We start from the raw sequence: 17,354 nt of genomic DNA, 5'->3' as shown, positions 1-17,354 counted from the left end.
TGAAGCATTTTAGACATGCCCCATGATATTTCCTGTTTAAGGATTTTATAGAGTGGAGAAAATCACCCAACAATAATTAGGCACCATAGCATCAACCCCTTGCTCACTCTAAGTAGTATTTTATTGCACAAGTAGTTCTAATTGAAATCTCTGGGAGTATTTGTGAAGGAAGGTATGAGTCTATAAGTGGCTCACAGTCTGGCCCTGTGTAATTACTTTTTTTAAAAAAAGGAGAGAGGGCATAAGATAGAGTTTGGGGAGGTCAAACCTCACTCTTATGTACTTCCTATTTTAGGAATAAATATTTTTAAAGGGAATGATATATCTCTTCAAAGGACAAACTATAACAACTGAACCAGAAGGAGTGGGAGGGGCATACCCATGTGAAAGATGTGATGTCAATTTTAATTGTACTGATTCTATGTAATGAGATTTATGTGAACAAAATTGACTAAAATTGAAGTTCTAGGAATCTGGTCATCTTTTCAGTAGCTTTTTGGTCAGTAGGTGCATAGGGGCAATAACTTTACAGATCTGTGAATGTGGTTTTACTAGTAACATCTGTTGTGCCTTCTTTCTTCCTGCCCCATAGTGGGCTATTCTGAGCTGACACCAAGGATATTGTCATGAGTTAAAAGTAGCTCTCTGGAGACTGGGCCTTTCTGCACTTACAGTCTCTTAGTCTAAAAGTTCCCAGGAGAAGCGCTTGACACACTAACTGTTTGACAGAAGGACAAGGCAAGATGACAGCTTGGGACGCCTATGTCCATCAGAAGCCTCAGTCTGTATCCCACTAGCAGAGGGTATTTAAAGATCAGACACATAAATAATAGCATTCACACACATTTTGTTACAATGCTTAATAGCCGTATCAGGAATCAGTAAAAAAAAAAAACAATGCATCCTTTATAGGATTTTTTTTTAATGAATTAAAACAGCTAGTTAGAACATTTTTGCTTTATTTATTTATTTATTTATTTTAAAACATGGACTTTACTAATGCCAAACCATCATTATTTTAAAAACAAAATCTGTTTCATGTTTCCATCAATCGTCAGCCCCCCAAATTTTCTTTCCAAAATGGTCTGTCCAATTTCTTTTTTATTTTAGTGGCTTGATGCATAGGCAAAGGGTTAACTGCATAACTCAATCACACAATATCTTAGATTACGGATAGCCAGCAAGAAAGGTTTTGCAGTGTGGTAATAACTACCACTGCATCGTGGGAACAGGCTGTGGCAGACAATGATGGAATTGACAATGGTGCATACAAAGGCCACCTTTGGGAGAAACCATATCTCACAGCATGCTGGGAAAAGTGAGAAATAGTAGCAGATGCTGTCAGGACTATAAGCAACAGATGCCTCCTGGCCAGTGTTCAGCCAGTACAACCAGATCACACCATTCATAAGAAGGGGACATTTTTCTCCCTTTCTTTGTAGGAGGGAGGTAGCAAATACAAATATTGCAGAGGAATTAAAAACAGCAGATGGTGGCAGCAGGATTTGATGAGATCAGGGTCAGGTATGGGTATACATTTGGTAGTGGCATTAATCATCCTTTCCCTTTGGGAATTGAAAGTTCAGGCCACTAACACAGCTTTAAATCGACCACCTTCAGGTTATGTTTTACTTACCCAGTCATCCCAATACCTCCCCTCCCCTTCCCACTTCAAAGAACACGGCCGCACAGATCTCCCGTGTGATGCTGTTAGATTTAAGAGACTTTAAAAGGACATATGTTGAATATTTTGTTAATTAAATTTGTGTTTAAATAATTAATAAGCCAGCCAATCCTGAACAGGAAATTTAGAAAGTCTCAGTTGAAAATGACTGCAGACTCTGTCACACAATTGTGCCCAGTGGGTTGTTTTCACTTACTAGACAAATGCTCTCTGTTTATTATTGGCTTGAACATATTTTGTCACCTTTCATCTTCCATTTATTGCTTAGGACATTTATCTTATAGTTCCCATCTTTATGCCATCTTAAGGGCCCAGAAGGAAATCCTGATGTGAATAAAACTGCTCCCCTGGATTAAAAAAAAAAAAAAAAAAAGCTAGAATGAGCTCTCTTATGTACATTACACAGTGAATTTGGTCTAATTCAATAAAACCATTAAGGGACATAAATGAACAATATATTTTAAAGAGTGACATAACCTACTCCTTTTCAGACGTGTGTTTTGTGTGAGGGTCCTTCATTTTGTCTTGAGTGGGACCAAATCTTTGGCTCCAGTTAGACAAAGATCCTTTTGTGGGAGGACACTTCAATATTCTCGCTTTCATTTTTCAAAAATGAAAAAGACATTCTCATTGCCATTTCTAAAATGCCAGCATATTTGGTAGAAGGGATCATCATCAAAGTGCAATAATACTGATCCTAGATTTCAGAGTGGCAGCCGTGTTAGTCTATATTCGCAAAAGGAAAAGGAGTACTAGTGGCACCTTGGAGACTAACCAATGAAGTGAGCTGTAGCTCACGAAAGCTTATGCTCAAATAAATTGGTTAGTCTCTAAGGTGCCACTAGTACTCCTTTTCTTTTTACTGATCCTAGAGAGGCAGCATTTTCTGGTGGGTGGGACAATGGAATGGGAATTGGGGGCCTGGCTTCTAGTCTTGGTTGTGACACTGACTTGCTGACCTTGGGCAGGTTATTTACCCTCTCTGTGCCTTAGGTTCGCCATCTGTAAAATAGAGATAGTGTTACCATACCTACCTCACATGGGTGTTGTGAGGCATAAACAGTCTGGGCGAAATTGTGCTCTGCTTGTTTGGAAAGTGCTTTGAATCTCTCCACTAGTTGCGCAGTGAGGAGTGAAGTTGACAGGCTCTGAAGTTTGAAGGGAAGGTGGTCACGATGTAGGCTTTGATATATAAGATATAGGGCCTGTTAGGGCTCTGAAAGGGACACAGGGGACTTCCCCTCTCCTCAAGGGGGAAAAGTATTCTGCCCAAGTGTCTTGGGGACCATTTAAAATAACTAAGTAGAGCTGGCCATATCCCTATTAAACACGTGCCTTTGCATGGCACAACTTCTTGCATCCCTTGTTCTTCTTATAAATCGATTGTTTGGTGGCTGCTCTCCTGATCAATTCATGTCCTGATAGGCACTTCTCATATGTCCTCATATATGATGTAAGCGTGGCTTGGTACCTAAGTTATCATTAGCTAACACACAATATTATTTATAATGCAGCTTCTTATTTTGTGTCCTGGGGAAGTTCCTACGGAAAGGTTTGTTAGGTTGTTTGCACCTCTTTGCAGAAGATGCCGTTGTTGCTCATCCACTACCCAAAAGATAGCCCGCTACAGACAGCTTCTCCTGCTTCTCGCCCTCTAGTCATGGACTCAGACCAGCCTGTCTACCTTGCACTCAGTCTTTCTTCAGACTCTGCTCTTAGACTTTGCATGGAGCCCCATTCCTCATGTCATCAGCAGTGATGTGAAGGCCAGCACTGTCCCAGAGACCTGAGTGGTTAGGGGATGGGCAGACAGGAGGAGTAGACCTCTCTGCCCCACAAAATCCTGGTTGGCTACAGAGCTGGCAGGAAATCCCACACACTAGTCCAATTTTTATCTTTAAAACCACATTCCATAATCACAGCAGTAGACATGATCTCAGATAGTAGTTTCTTGACTCTTAATTTGCTGTGTGGCTGACAGAGTTTTAAACCAACTCTAGGAGCTTTTTCTTTTGGTTCTTATTCTAAAATTGGTCCTTGTCATCACTGACTAAAGATTTTGGGTTTATCGTACTCCAAGGATAAACTAGAGATTAGAAATACAGTAGCTAATTTGTTAATCTGCTTGTTGGAGAAATAAACCTCGACAGGCAGAAATGAAGCAGATATTTTGGGAGTGGGTGAAAAGTATTGTCAGTCCTTTTTCGAGTGTTTATTTTCTTTTTTTTCCAGATTGTTATCTTCTGCACTGTCAGAGTCATAGTTTTCAGGGTCCAGGGCCTGATACAACCCAATTGATTCCTATTGACTTTAGTGGGAGCAAGATTGGGCTGCTCTTCTCCAGTTTATTCTTGTACGTAATGATCTAACAGAAATAGATGCATGTGCTTCAAAAGGAGAATACACCAGTTTAATGCTCCTAAATATTTACCCTGCTCAGAATACATTAAAGGAGGGATACTCTAAACTAAAAGGCAAAAAGCCTAAAATAAATGAAAGGACATGCTTCTTTAAACAACACAGATTCTTAGCATTTAAGGCCAGAAGGGACCATTCAATCATCTAATCTAATCTCCTGTATAATACAGGCCATTAAATTGCACCCAGTTATCCCAAGTTGAGTTCAATAATTTGTGTTTGACTGGAGCATGTCTTCCAGAAAGGCATCCAGCCTTGATCTGAAGACATCAAGAGATGGATAATTCAGCACCTCCCTCAGTAATTTGTTCCAATGGTTAATCACCCTCACTGATAAAAATGTGTGCCTTATTTCAAATTTGAATTTGTCTGTCTGTAACTTCCAGCCATTGATTCTTACTAGGCCTTTTTATGCTAGATCAGTGGTTCCCAAACTGGGGTTCGTGAACTCCTGGGTGTTCACAAAATGTTACAGGGGGTTCTCAGGGAAAAAATTCCCTAATGGCGGACAGAGCTGTTCCTAGGGACCCCAGGCAGCACGGGGCCAGCAGCCCAGAGCCCCTGGACTTCCAAGAGTTAAGCTGATCAAAGCAAGCATATCTAGCAGACTGAGGAGATTTAAATTCAAGACTCCTTATAAGAAATGGAAAGGGAGGTGGATATTTTTTGCTGTTTTTAAAATTAAATAGGCAGCTAGCATTGTTTTTAAAATTATTATGAAGAACAAGTTTAAGCTTTGTTGTAACATGCGTTGTTTGCCTGGACTGCTCAAGACCTGAATGCTTGTGTAGGAGGGACTCTTTGAGTTGGCTTCTTAAAAACCTTCATGCTGTTTCACATCTGATACTCCTTGATGAAACGTAAGAGCCTTGTCTTAGAACAGGCTTATTCAAAGTGATACAAGCTACGGAAGTGAGATCTTGGAAGCGTGTTGCTGTTTTCATGATGTAATAAAAATACGGTCATGATAAATAATAATTAATAGTGGGTAATAAGCATGTCATAAAACACATTTTATATTTCCAAGATCACTGCTGTTATAATTTATATTCAGGTAAAGGAGAAAATCCCTGGAAATATTCATTTTGAGGTGGGGATTCGCGAGACTTGACATTTTAGTGAAAGGGATTCACACGTTGTTAAATCTGGGAGCCACTGGGCTAGATTAAAGAGTCCTTTAGTACCCAGTATTTTCTCCCCATGAAAGTCCTTACACACTTCAATCATCTCACTTTCAAATTTATTTCCTGGGCATTTAATCACTATTTGTATTAGACATGGGCCAAACTTTTCAAACGTGGTCGTCTAAAGTCAGTCACCTAAAAGCTCTGGCCTGATTTTCAGAGGTACTAAGCAACTGCAACTCACATTGAAGTCAATGATACCTGCAGGTGCTCAGCACCTCCACAGATCAGGCCACTGATTTAAATTCTTAAATATGGACTGGGGCACCTGTATTAGGCCCTCCTCTGAAAATAAAACATCAACCATAGTTTTCATTTCCAGGTTGGAAAGAAAAAGAATTGTTTGAGAACATTTATTTTTTTTTATTAATAGCTTTTGGAATGTGGTCAACATATTTCAGTTATGTTGCACTGCCCATTTTGTAGAGTTTGGAGCAGTGATCTGAAAGTGTAAAATAAAAAATGAGCCAGGCTTTTGAAGCTGAATCAAGCCAATATATTTGTTTTCCTGCTAGGTCTGGGATAAATCTTTCCACCCAATAGGAAGTTCTTTTGTTTTAACTTTCTGTGTCAAGGAGCCAATTAATTCAAACTTCCCTCAGGTTACACAGGTCCAGTTGTCATTAGTCCTTTCTTCTGAACAGACTCCTTTCCATCACTCTATGTCATCCATGAATGGGAAATTAATCAGCACCATTAGAGAGAGAAAACTCCCACTTGAACTGAAGGTTCCTTTTCTCTCCTATCGGCTGATTGGGATTTCATACCTTTTATGTAAAGCAGACTTCCAGAGCTGTTACCTATTTAAGGAATTTTTCAATTAACATTTTTTTCCCTCAAGAGTGACCAGGGCCTTTCGATCCCACCACAAAAGGTTGGCTTACTTTTCATATAACACTGCACTCAGCTCAGTTCCTTCATCCTGAAGGCCTTTTATTTGGAGTGATAATTTAGTTCAAACCCTCACTAATCAATAGCTGATCAATGCACAGCAGGAGAGAATTTCTGTTTAAAATCCATTACACTTCAAGGGACTAAAAATTTCTCATTTGAACAAAAAGTACTCCAGCCTTACTTAAAACCCGTCTAATTGGCACTTGGTTAAAAAACAAAAACAAACCTAAAAGGGGAGAAAGCTCCCTAGTAACTTTAAGCAGAAACCTAGGCAAAGGCTGATCTAGCAAGGTAATGAGAACCTTCAGCTCCCATTGAACTCAGACTCTCAGAAAACACTCATCACATGACAAAATTGGGCCCCTACTATCAAAGCGCATTTTACATATAAGGTCTTATTTATGTTTAAATCTTGGATTGATTTTTTTTGGTACAAAACATATTATATGACACTAAATCCAATAAGAATACCTTTCCTCCTTAACAAAAGAACACAAAATGATGTGTCTGCCTCTATCATCCATCTCTCCTCTTTTCTTCTTTTTCTGAACAGTGGAAATCAGAATCACAGAGTACATAGAGTGAATCTAGAGAGTGGTAGCCTTGGTACGGATTTCAATGTGAAAGTTTACTGCAGAAATTATCCAGAATTGTCCCAGAAGTCGTGAGCCTGACCTGGCATCACTGAAATCAAAGGGAGCTTTGCCACTGATTTCACTGGGAGCAGGACTGGGCTCTTGGTTTCTATTTGGGGCCAAATGCTACAGTGCTTATTCATGGAAAAGTCCTATTGACTTCACTGTCCTCCTGAGTAATGTCTTCAGGGCAAGCCAGTAATTTCCAGCTACAGAAGGTGACTTTTAAATCCCCTACATTTGTTTTCCTGCTAGGTCTAGGATCAATCTTTCCACCCAATAGGAAGTTCTTTTGTTTTAACTTCTGTGTCAAGGAACCTACACAGAAAGTTGCAAACCGTCCATTTCTACAGAAGCAGGCTCATGCCCTTATTTAACCCCCTGCTTCCTCCTCTCTGTTCTACTTCTTGTGCTTTCACCTCAATGCCTTTTTTCTTTAGGCTAAACTTCAAATATTGTAGGAGATGTATCTACCCATCTAATCTAAGAGAACACAAGCTGCTGTATGATGAAAGTAACTATATATTGGAGACAACTGCGTGATTGAGTTCTTACATTTCATGAGCCACACTCTACCCGTGGTGCCCTCAGACGTGCTGGAGAGAATGCAGTGGGGACTGTATTGTGGCTGGAGCCCTCGGGAAGAATTCTGACTGGATAATGAGAATTCCTCCTGGGGTGTGCACTCCAGAGCAGTAGTCTGCCACTCAAGGAGAGGGTGCAGTGCAGTGTGCTCTCTGCTCCAGGCCTGCTCTGGGGTGCAATATGGAGGTGAGAGGGTGGGGGTAGGGTCATGACTCTGCCAGCTCCATCCCTTTTTTGAAGAGCTAGCATACACGGGGGCACCATGAGGGAAAACAAACTGTAATCCCTTACATGATCCTGATCGGTCTCTGCACAGCATTGAGAAAGAAACACTTTGCCTTCTCTTCCCTTATCCATCTGAGTAGGGGCTGGCCTGAATTTGACCCTATGTTATTTAATTTGATCATTTCTTTTGGACTTAATTCTGCCACCTCTAGTCTCATTGGGTGAAATTCCTCCCTGTGCAGAGGGCCCAGCACACAAGGTCCTTGCACCATTTGATTCCCACTTACACTCTATTCTGAGAGCTCAAGTGGTAACATAGGCCTTGTGCTGGCCTCTTGCACAGGGTATTCTTCTAAGAACTCTAATGTCTCATACATCAGTATATGAAACAGCTTCCCTGGTCTCTGTAATCCAATGTGGTGAGAACACTCAAAAAGACATGCTGACACCTAGTTCATAACTAATATCCCTCCCCCTTAGCAAATTGTTTCCTGATACATGGTTGTTTGAGATAGCAGGGAACTAAGATGTCATCATATATGAGCTGTCAAATCCTTGCATGAAGATGCAGCTAAGACAGACATTTCCTGCCCCAAACCAAAACCCTAAGGGCAGGTCAAAAATGTTCACACTAAAAGTTAATTTAATTAAAAATGGCCTTTTTTAAAATAAAAAAAATTTTTTTTGCAAAAATGTATCACTATTCAAATTTTCTATTATTTTGCCAAATGTTCTCTAATATTTTTACCCAAATTGTTTTTGAATTTTTTTTATTTACTAAAAACTGTTTATTACTTAAAACTATTTTTTTGGTAAACATAAGCTTTCTACAATTATTTCAAAAAACATTTCAATACACATTTCTATTCAATTTTGGGGCCAGCTCTGCTTGAAAGATGTAAGAAAGAGAGGATGAATCTTAGAAATCAGAAATTGAAAAGACATTTTAGGTAATCTTGTTCTTCCCTGAGGAGAGAATGCAGGATTGTTCCCCTTCCTACAGTATTTTCTCACTTGCTTTGCCTAACTAGTCTTATAGAAACTCTTTCATAACAGAAATCATATAGATTTAATACAAATCTTCACCAATGTTACCAATCCCACTTTAGATTATTAAAGCTTGAAAAATTCTAATTTCCTTTTCATCATTAAAAAAATTATTATTCCAGCACAGTGAAACCAGACTGATTAATTTTGCCTTTGTCAGTTTCTCTCTCTCTCTTCTCTTATCTGTCTACGATTTCATGGCACACTCATCTCTGTAGTATCTGAATGCCTATGCATGCTTCACTTTCTTGTTCTCAAGCACCAGCACAATGTTACTGTGCTGCAGTTCCCAACACAGCAAGGGGACTGTTTAAATACAAATAAACCTCTTTCCGCTGAAATTATTAAGCTCATAACCACATTAATATAGGTATTATCATGTTTTGGTATTTTTTTCTCAGTGAAACCTCAGTTTCACTACTTGACTGGGTATTTTTAAAGAATGTGCACACTGATTCTTGGAAGCAAAGTGTAACACAATCTCATTTAAATGTAAGGATGAAAAAAAAAGTGTGATACAGCACATATGTGCACTTCATGTACACCAGAGGGTTACTCACCATCACAGCTCTCCTCCCCCACATAGTTTGGGATTTGTCAGACCATCTCCCTAGGTTCAGTAACTCTTGGATATCCCTGAGAGATGACCTGTCCTGCTGCCTGCCCCAGACTTTGTAATGCTTCAGCATTCTTTTGCATAATACAGTACGTGTTATATGCAGACAACATCACTGTTATGGAGAGCTATGATAGTGCCGCTTTTCTAGGAATAGCTAAAATCGTTTCTAAAAAACCACAAAGAACATCATTAGGGACACAATCCTACAGAGCCCTGCCCAGGGAAGTCACTCTTATTTGTGCAAGCAACCCCATTGACTTCAATGAGACTGCTAGAGTGAATAAGGTCTACTTGTGTGACAAATGCAGGATTCAACCCTAGCTTCTGATCTTGGTTACAATGGAGTATATCCAGAGTAACTCTATGACATTTCTTAATTAGCAGTTGGATGTAATTAATTACGGACATTAGACATTTCTGCTGTCCTATATTTAATTGGTACTTGGGATATAAACAGAATTCTCTCCACCTCCACCCGCTGATAAAGCTTAGAATAATTGGTTTCTCTGGCACTATTGCTTAAAGGTTCCTCCATATATTCTGGTCGTTTGGCCTTCTGTACACGTATTGCCTGTTTTAGTAAGTATCATTGTGTAAAGATGGATGCTGAGATTTCCCATTAGTCTGCCATTTGGTATTATAAAATGTGTGGTTGCACAGATCAGTTTATGGAAAGAGTTTTGGAATCCACATGGTTTGAAGATAGAGATGAGTGCAACCTATGGAGTTCAGACAAGTTTCGCCATCCAAATCTGAAATTCCCCAAATTTCAGTGGTATTCAGGCTTGGACTTCCAGTTTGGCCTGGTACAGAAATGGGCTGGACTGTTAAGTTTGAGGTGAAGGTCCAGTGTTTTGTTTCAGACCCATCTCTTTCTAAAACAATGCTCAACTATAATCAGACACACATTAGGTAAAACCAGGAAGTCTGAGAAATATACAGAGAAATCCTATTCTCATTAGACTTCCAGATCAGTTTGCAGATCAAAAAGGTTCATCCAAGTCCAGATAAGCTATATGTAAATATTGAAACTTTATCTAAACTGAAATGAGACTCCTAACCTGTTGAGGTTCACCTAACACCAGTCATCATTTAGATAATGCTCCAAATTCTGGACGCCCAATGTACATAGATGTACACCCAAACTACCAACATACTCACTCTGCCATGGGGTCAGTTTTCTTACCTGATTCTGATTTTTCCTAAACCCATGGCAAGGCTGTGCCTCAAGGCATATTGGCATCCTGAGGTGGCTGAAGTAATTTGCACCAGTGGGAAGCTGGCCTGTGCAGGAAAGCATTGTAGTCAGAATATGGGAAAATAATAATGTTTATGCAATGTATTATGTTGTGCCAGTTCTTGAGCAATTTACACAGGGAATGAGATCACAAGAGCTGTGATTTTGTTAAAACTCTCTCTCTCTCCCCTGAGATTTTCTTCCTCATTAGACTAGATTTAGGAACAGAATAATAGGTAGATAGTTTATATTTCCTTTACAGAAAAATTGGAAACCCTCTGTCTTCTTTCCAGTTTTCAGATAGATCAGTGAACTTTTACATTTGCCGGTATTTCTGGAAAGCTGCTCATAACTACACAAAAGTGTGACTCTATTTTTATACCTTCTATGAGTTTTCTATAGATTAAAAAAAAATCCCAGGCATTATGCTAAACATCCTTTATGAATAATGAAAAAGGAATGGCGTTTAATTAGCAAGGGTCAGATTGTGGCACCCTTACTCACATTGAGTAGTACCTTACTTCATATGTAAACCTTTTGACTTCAGTGGACGCATAGTATAAGGTGCTATTCAACATGAGTAATATTCACAGAGTAAGGTTCACAGTCTACCACAATCCTCTCTTAACGAATTCAGCCTCTTGTCTTTGACACTCATCCTTAATTTTCATAGTTTATTCTCACTGAAGCCTTTATTGTCTCTCCTTTTTTTCCCTGTTCCTTCTCAATTCAGCCTCTTTACTTCTTTGAATCATGTGCTGTGTCTCTTGTTTTTCTTTTTCTTTGCCCATTTCCTCCCCCTTATTTATTTAAACCATTCCCTTATTCAGCTGCTCTCATTTTCTTTCTGTCTCTAACCCCCTGTTTGAGTGTTATGCTCTCTCTTGTTTTTCTCTGTGTGGGTGTGAGCACATTCTCCTTCCTTATCAGTTCTGTGTCCTTTTCTCTAAGACATCTGAGTGGATGCTGGAGTGATCTTTAGCCAGAATCTCCCTGGGGGTCTCTGTCCTAGGCTCCAGAGCTCCTGAAATGAGATGGAAAAAGAGAGACACCCTGGCAGCAGCTTTTCCCTAATGGCCAGATGGCCAGCACTCACATTAATACAATATTAAGCATTGCTGTAGTTCTGCCTTGGAAACTGCTTGCCTGTGCTGGCATCTTCTCACACTCCTCTGACAACCATGCCAGTCCCAGCACCCTCTTGGGAAAATAAATGGAAATGATCGTATAAATACTTTGCATTCAAGACACTGTGAAATGAGAGAGTCATCTAATATGTTCACGCGTGAATGTTTATGTTACCCACCCACCTTCCCCCTAGTTCAGTTGTACACGATTCTTTCCTGTACATGTTGATATTCAGTTCAGCTCTATTACAGCCTGTAACTGAGATTTTCAAATGTATTCTAGCTTTTGGATGTACATCCTCTCACCCTAGGGTGATCAGATGTTCTGATTTTATAGGGACAGTCCCGAAATTTGGGGCTTTTTCTTATATAGGCTCCTATTACCCCCCACCCCTGTCCCAATTTTCACATTTGCTGTCTGGTCACCCTATCTCACCCTGTGCTTCATTGGGTGGGAGGCCAAAAAACATTGTACATGTCAGAGTCAGAAGAAGCAGTCTATCTACAAAAGAACAATCAGTTGTGAATGTTTGGGTACGGTTAGATGGGCATGTTTTAACCTTGTAATACCATGCCGTTTTGCTTTGTGTCATGCCATTCCCAGAAAAGTACAACTAAATGCTTTACAGCTGACTGTAGAATCATAGAAGGCAGAGATAGAAAAGAGCAATTGGGCCTGTTTTAGGGCCTCCTCCATCACCAGCAATGCAGAATTCATGTATGTCAGTTACAGGACCTGCTCCAGCAGGCCTTACTTGCATATCAAGTACCAACTGCTACTCAGTGTAAGGCTTGGCAGTGAAAAGTGAAAAACCCTCACCCCGACAGATGTAGCTATCCCATCCTAACCCCTCATGTAGACTCAGCTGAGTCAATGGAAGAATGCTTCTGTTGACATAGCAACCATTGCTCAGGGAGGTGGCATTCCTACAGTGACGGAAAAATCCCTTCTGTGAGTGTAGGCTGTGTCTTCACTATGGGGTTATGCTGGCATAGCTACAACAATGTACCTATGCTGGTATAGTCTCTGTAGTGCAAATACATCCCACGGATTGCAGAACTGGGTCCTTATATAGGAACTTTCGTGGCATATCAAATGTTACAACTATATGTTCCATTAACTTAAACTCCACCTACTACAAATTAGAGAATCACATGTTAAAGCCACAGTAGTTCTTCCAAATTTGCCCACTGAGGGGCCCTCCATGCATAACTGCACCAGACCTTGTGGAGGAGAGGACTCACTCACATACTTAGCACCATCCTTTCCTTCCCAGAATCCCAGAGGGTCCAAGATTCATTCGTGGGGAATGGGCATGTAGGGCTGGGAAGGGAGAGGCACCTAGCATGGGATGCTCAGCACCTCACGGGACTAGGTTCAGTATTAGATAAGGTATAAACAACGGAGTGGGGGGAGATGAAATGTGAGGCATTTTCTTCATTCTTTCCAAAGGGCCAGATTTTGGAGCCCTTACTCACATTGGCGAACACTTACTCATAGGAGTAGAGGCATTGGGACTACCAGTGTGAGTAAGGGCTCCACAAACTGGTGCTATATTTGTGTGTGCATGTGTTTGTTTGCTATTTAACCTTTGCCTGTTGATTTCCTTTATAGCTCTGCAATCTTTCCCTATTTTCCTTTATTTTCTCTCTTTTTTATGCTAACACTTGTCTTTTTAAGGTCTTACCCTGTCTCCACTGAAGTAAATCAAAAAACTCCCATTGACTTCAATGAGAGCACAAGAAGTCCCTTACTTTATTAATTATTGTTGTTGTTATTATTATTATTATTATTATTGCTCATTCCTGGGGTTTTTGGAGCATCTATTTGTAGCTGAAAGCAATATAGGTGGCTTACAGGATCTACAGTTTTTGACTGAACAAATGGAAAGGGTTTTGGCGGGAAACTTGAACTGGGAAATTACTTCTCATGATAAAAAGGGCAGCAGGCTTTAGTTATGAGTTTACATCCAGGAAGTGAACAACTGCTGAAGTTAAAAAAGAGAGAGCTTGAAACAAATACTAACTGGCAGATCGGTCTAATCTCTGTTAGAACTAAGCAACCCTTTCAAGAAGTCTGAGCAGTGCAGAAACTGCAGGTCTAACCTGATATTGCTACCTTTAGGCTTGGGTTGAGGGAGTGGGGGGCGAAGGGGAAATTAAAGAGAGGACAGAACAGGTGGCCAAGCCCTTTATGCACAAAAGGTTGGTAAATGTTTGTAGGCAAACAGCCTTGGCATCAGCTCAGAAGCCTGAGAGAGGCTTCATTAAACACAGTTTCTGCTTCAGATCATTAATTCATTTTAATTATGTGTCCACCGGTCAGCTTCGATTGTAGGAGAGGTTGTAAGATGAGTGGAATGTTGTGAGGTGATGCAGGCAATCTGATTGGCTAATATACAGGGCATTAATTCTTTAAAAATACCCTACACATACCAGCTGACATGGTGTAATCCACACACCAACTCCATATGTCTGTTATTTCTTTTCATTTTGTAAAAGCAGTAACGAATTTTGCACAGGACATTTCCTACAGGATTAAATAATGACTGGCTGGGGTTAATGGCATTTGGCTGTGCTTTATGTCACCAGCTCCACCTAGCTTGTCATTAATCCAGGGCCTCAGGGGAAGTCCTGTATTTCAATTGCTGTTAGATTAATAAGGTTAAATCTATTCTATACCACTCAATATTTAATTTCCTTATTTGAGTGTTTAAAATTGTGTGTGCAATGCGGAAAGATTTCATACTCTTAAATATAAAATGTCCCTTTGCTTTAGGTAAACAATATCAAGGACTCTAGTTTGATAGACTAGATAGTTATTACTTTTGAGACGACAAAGATTAAAGGACTCAGTGGATACAAAAAGGTTAAGCTCTGTGTTGAAAATGGAAATTACATTAAACTCTGGTGCCACACATTTTTAATGCAAAGTATTGAAGCTGAATTAACTTAAACATCAATCAATATTAACTGAAACATAGGTAAAGTGGCCAAGTAATCTGATCAGAAAAATTAATAAAATAGTTCTGATAAATATTCCTCAGTTAATTGGATCTCAGTTTTCATCCAAGCCTTTAAGTAAATACTACTACTACTACTACTACTACTAATAAAAACATGAGAGAAAATTTCAATAATTTGAATAATTTAAATACAATACTACTGAGCTGTTCAATTTTTTCCTAAGCTTTAGAGAGAAATAAAACCTCAAGTTTTATCCATTTCTGTTTATGGATTGCTGAGTTTGAATACCTTCTGTTCATTTCTGTTTCTAGGTAATAAGACAGTTTCGGTGTCCAATCCATAATGCCGATACCAGTCCACTTGGAAAATGTCTGATGCATATCTAAAAACCTTTCGTAAGTCCTTTCTTCCTTTTAGATTGTTTTTCTCCGTCTCCAGCCCCCATCTTCACCCACCATCTCATGCCCCGTTGTTAGCAGCAACATATGCTATACCTTTCTTATTTCTCTGTGCCCTTCCTAATATATGGGCAGAGCAGGCTGCATGCTGGGATTCTCCTTTCTGGAGACTAATATTTTCATTTCCACATCTTTCCTTTGGTCCTCATTGTATAAGGGAGCAGGAGTTTCTGAGAGATCCTTTTTAAACTCAGGTCTGCAACATAACATGGCAAAGTTGCCCTACTTTCCTTAAAGAACAAAAGATATGGAGGAAACTTACTGGCTCACAAAAACTTGAAGGTGAAGTACCTGAAATGTTGCACTTAATTAACATTCAGGTTCCAAATACCTGCTCCCCTTAGAGTGAACAGGTGGCCTATGCTCATATACACGTTAGCTTACTGTCTGCCAAGCATTTTGGCACATCTTTCATTCAAACTTAAAATAATTGTGATAATGAGCATTTCACACTTGTAATGAAGGTAAATATGTCATAGAAGCAATACAATATAATCTTTATTTTCTATAGCACTCTTCTTGCAAGCAGCCGAGACTGCTTTACTGTTGTTACAAATCAAAACTAGCAAGTTTCTAAATGAAATTTAAAAATTGCTTTACAGAATGAGCAACTTTTAATTCTGCATTACAGAGACTCAAACACTGGACTACTCTTCATTGCAATTGGTAGTGAGTTCCTCAACCAGTGGAGTCAGGGGACCGTGGACTTGATCCAAAGCCTGCTGAAGTCAAAGAAAAGACTCACACTGACTTCAGCTACCTAGCATCTGGCCCTGTGTTGCCATTTTGGCTGACTTTAGAAACATCTGGAGAAAGCAAGTCCTCTGCTAGCTGCATTCTGAATCATGGGCAGCTATTAAAGACCTGCTCAAGAAGTCTAGGAAAATAAATCAATCAGTCATGTGACTCCACTCTTTTGGCAGTGTGCGATGTTAACAAATCTTGCAACCAAACAATAGTTTAAAAGAGAAAAAGCATGGACCAATAGGAACCTCAGGTTGTAGAGCTAAATTAATTAACGACTCCAAACTCTAGATGGCATTTTAATATCTATAGAAAACCCCATCAAAATCATGGATACAGTGACAGAATCAAGACTGCCTTGACTAGATTAAATGAAAGAGGAAAGCAGATATGGATTTTAAGGAGTTACACTATGTATATTAAGGTTCCACTTATGAATGCTTTATAAATAGTTAAGAAATGTTATGTGTATGCTCCACACATGAATAGTACGAGTTACAAGCACATCAGTAGAAGGTGTAATTGATGTTTATAACTTAAGGTTATAAGCAACTTGTTGAACCATTGCACTCTATGCTAATCTATAACAACTGAGTAACCATTTATCAGTACGTCTTCTAGTCATTTATTAACTATTTATAAATTGTGAACCTGAATATAAAGTGTGACCTGTTATCTGTGTAACAATCACCGTGTACATTCTAGCACCTATATTGTGTGCCTGTAAATGCTAACTAACATGACACTATATATACAGTGTTGTGTAAACTAAATAATCGGTACAAGGTTAGATCAATGTTTCCTTAGTAAATTAGGTTTAAATTAATTTAGTGCTGATGAAAGGTGTTGGATTGACAGCTTCAGAGATAGAAGTTCCCTGTTTATTTTCCAAGGACCCAATCCAAAGCCCATTGAAGTCAATGGAAAGATTTCCATTGACTTCATCAGGCTTTGGATCAACCCCCCAAAAGCTTCAGCTCTCAGGCATTGTATCTGAACTCCTGGTCTTGCTTTGAGATCTTGGAGAGCACTACATACCTGCCTTTTCAGGTGCAGAATGAGAACCTGCAATTTACCACCTGTGGTAGCACCTATGGAGGGCCCCTCCCACCTGTGGTAGCAACGGAGGAGCAGTAGTGTAGACAGAACTCAGCTGTATTTACTACCACGTTGTCTTATTGCTGTAAGCATAATTGGAAGCAGGAAATGTGGTGCACTGAATGAAGCAGTGGACAGAGAATCAGGAGACCAGTGTTCTGCTATTGAGTTGCTGTGTGATCTTTTCTCCCTCTGTAAAATTTACATTATTTGTAAAGTGCTTTGAGAGCTATATACAAATTTTTTTAAAGGCTTGATTCAAATAAGCGGTGCAGCCTCAGCCCCTAGAACAGCCATGCATTGTCATTATTTTGGCTGATTGAAGGAACAGGAGAGGCACCCTCAGCCATTCCTGCTAACCAGAGTGAAAGTTGCAAGTTGCCATGTAGGTCCTTTGAGGAGGGAAGGAGAGAATCCTCCAACTGTAATACA

At 39.6% G+C, this 17,354-nt stretch overlaps 1 long non-coding RNA gene across 2 annotated transcripts in view; it reads right to left on the bottom strand.

Annotated features, from left to right (window-relative positions):
• LOC142071589 (uncharacterized) overlaps positions 1 to 17,354 on the bottom strand; it is a 53,013-nt gene that overhangs the window by 5,551 nt on the left and 30,108 nt on the right. The window contains exons 2-3 of one of the 2 annotated variants that reach the window (XR_012667711.1): positions 10,478 to 10,575; positions 1,694 to 2,031 (exon numbers count right to left, since the gene is read on the bottom strand). This is a non-coding gene — a long non-coding RNA (uncharacterized LOC142071589). Of the gene's footprint in view, positions 1 to 1,693; positions 2,032 to 10,477; positions 10,576 to 17,354 lie in introns of those variants that run through there. The other variant, XR_012667712.1, reaches the window with a different exon arrangement.

Source organism: Caretta caretta, chromosome 3 (assembly GCF_965140235.1).
Source record: "Caretta caretta isolate rCarCar2 chromosome 3, rCarCar1.hap1, whole genome shotgun sequence".
Lineage (NCBI taxonomy): Eukaryota > Metazoa > Chordata > Testudines > Cheloniidae > Caretta > Caretta caretta.
This window is presented reverse-complemented; position numbering and strand designations above follow the sequence as displayed.